The sequence below is a fragment of the Gavialis gangeticus genome, unplaced genomic scaffold (assembly GCF_001723915.1).
Source record: "Gavialis gangeticus isolate Ggan-Ray unplaced genomic scaffold, GavGan_comp1, whole genome shotgun sequence".
NCBI lineage: Eukaryota > Metazoa > Chordata > Crocodylia > Gavialidae > Gavialis > Gavialis gangeticus.
The window spans coordinates 4296747-4299620 of record NW_017729017.1 but is presented as its reverse complement, the minus strand read 5'-3'; positions in this window follow the sequence as shown (position 1 = coordinate 4299620).

The following is a 2874-nucleotide window of genomic DNA, read 5'->3' as shown; positions in this document are numbered from 1 at the left end:
CACACACACACACACACACACACACACACACACACACACACAAAAAGAAAAACTGGGCTTTTGCTACACACACACACACATTAAAAAAGAAAAACGGGGCTTTTGCCACACTCTGTTGTGGTCAAACACTGCTGTGTCAAGAGGCAAACCCCTGATGACTTTTTTTGCCCATCAAACTACTCTTGCATTGTAAAGTCCTGCAATACAATTGATTTGGGCAGGCTTAGAATTGGTTCTGATTCTACCAGTTTGTTTTTAACCAGAGAGGTGCAATTAACCAGTTTTGTGCCCTGGGCCCCGTTGGAAGGTAAAAGTGTGTGTTTGTGTGGGGAAGGGGGTTCTGAATGCCAGCAAGTATGGTGGTGGTGGTCAGTCTTACCTGCCCCAGGCTGATGTCCCACTTACCCACTCCTAGTTATACTCCTAACTCCCAAGTACTATGGTCAAGAAGTGGGGGTGCTGGTTCTGCATCAGTACTGCTCCCAGACCTCCTTCTGATGCATCACACTGTAGTACTAGTTGCTCAGCTGTGTTGTAGTACTTCAGTGTTGCGGCCTCACTGATGATTTTTTAAATTCTTTTGAATGCCTCCTCTTGGGTCTGTGCCCATTCCTAGGCTGCATCATTGTGTGTTAGCAACCTGAGTGGCTCACAAGCATTAGACAAGTCTGCACAAAATTTGGACAGATAGTTAACCATCCCAATAAGGTGCTGGACTCCTTTGACATCCTGTGGCCTGGGTGTCTCCATAATGGCTCTTGCCTTCTCCAGGTCTGGCCATAGTCCTTCCAAAGTCAGTAGATGTTCAATGTAGTGTACTTCTGTTCTTCTCAGCTGGATTTTGTCGGCATTCAGTTTAATGTTCCTCTCTTGGCATCTGTTAAGGAGTTGTTGCAGTTTGGCATCATGGTCACGGATTGCCTCTTCCTTATCACCCCCCTCTCCTATGACAAGAATATCATCAGCCACAATCTTGATACCCAGAAGACCTTCTAGCTCTTGGTTCAGCTTCTGCTGGACAACTTCCAGAGCTGGGCTGATCCCCATGGGCATCCTTAACCAGCGATACCTGCCCAAGGGTGTACTAAAGGTTGTCAGGTGGCTGGATGATTTGTCTAGCTCCACATGCCAAACTCCATTCTTGACATTGCAAACTGTGAACATTTTTGCCCTAGACAGGTCAGGTAGTACATCCTCAATCATTGGCTGCGGGTAGTGGCTTCTTTAGAGTGCCCTGGTAAGTGGTTTTGGATCAATGCAGATTCTGAGTTTGCGTGATGGCTTCCTTACTACTACTAGGCTGCTAATCCAGTCAGTGCTTTTTTCAACTGGTGTGGTGATGCCTTTTTTTCTGCAGGTTTGTCAATTCTTTCTTCAGTGGCTCCAGCAGGGCTAGTGGAATTCTGTGTTTTGATAGTCATACTGGTTGCACCTGTGGATCTATTTCTAACTTCAATTTGCCTTCAAAGAGTGCAGTGCCATGGAATATGTCTCCGTATCTTAACAGAACGTTAGGCAGTGAACTTAATGACCGTTCTTGCTCTTCTGTGACCTGGAGGATGTTGTGGTGTTGCACTGTAATTAAATCCATGGCCTGTGATGCCCGGCTGCCCAGCATGGGTGTCTGCCCTGTCAATCACTATAAATTCCAGGTGGTACTGTTTCTTATTGTGTGAATTTCTTATAGTCAGCCAGCACTTTCCCAGTGGCCTCACAGTTGTTTTGTTAAACATTAACAGCACTTGGTGATATTTTTCCATTCTGATGCTGCTATTCAATAGATTCACAGGAAGGACATTGCGAGTGTCTCCACAATCCACCTGGAATCTTATAGGTCTTTGCTTTAGCATTGTTGCAAATATGGCTGAGTTGTTGCCTGCTTTTTTCTGTAATGTGTATATCCTGTGAGCCTGTGAATCTGTCAAATTTACACTGAAATCTTCCTCCTCATCTGTAGTCTCCTGATCCCTCATCACTGCGTAGACTGTTTTTTTTTTTTCTATTTGGGTGGCTACAACACTGACCCCAGAAATGATACTGTTTTCCACATTTTTTGCACTCTTTTCCATAGCCTGGGCATTTGTCCTTCTGCCTTCCATGTAGCTTCCCACAGTACATGCACTGAATCATATTGTTGGCATTTGCAGTTGGCTTGTCAGGTTCCTGCTTTCCAGAGTCCTTTAGGCTGAGCATGTGAATCTGCTTTGTACTGGCTGTTGATCTCATTTTGAACCTTTGTTTAGCCAACTCCGCTGCTCTTGCAATTTGGTGAAATTTTTCCATGGTTAGATCTACCTCTCTTAGTAGTCTCTCCCCCAGGGCAGAGTCCCATGTGCCACACACGATCCTATCCCTGATTAGGGAGTCTTTTAAGTCTCCAAAGTTGCATGAGGATGCCAGAGTTTTCAATGCTGTGATAGAGGCCTCTATTCCTTCCCCTTCCTCTTGGTTCTGGGTGAAAAACTGGTATCGCTCTACAGTCTCATTTTACTTGGGGTCACAGTATGCATCAAATGCTTCTATTAACTGTTCTAGTGTGTCAGGGTTCCCTGGCATCAGAGAACAGAAGGCTGCAACAATATGTATGGATCTCAGAGGCAAAACCAGCAGCAGCAGAAAGGAGGAGTCCGAAGGAGGAACAGGAAGTGAGGAGGAGACAGGAAGAATAAGAGTTAGAGAGGCTGGGGGAGAACAGTAGGCCCTGTAACAGCTCTGTAAGGAACTGCTATAATAAAGACATAGTTTATATTAAGTAGGGATCTGTTTCTTGATTACCCATATAGGGTCACATGAAACAAAGGAGTGAGGGTCTAGTGTTCTGAAAATGCTCAGAAAGAACAAAAATCCTCTGGCAAGTCAACGATAATGGTGAGA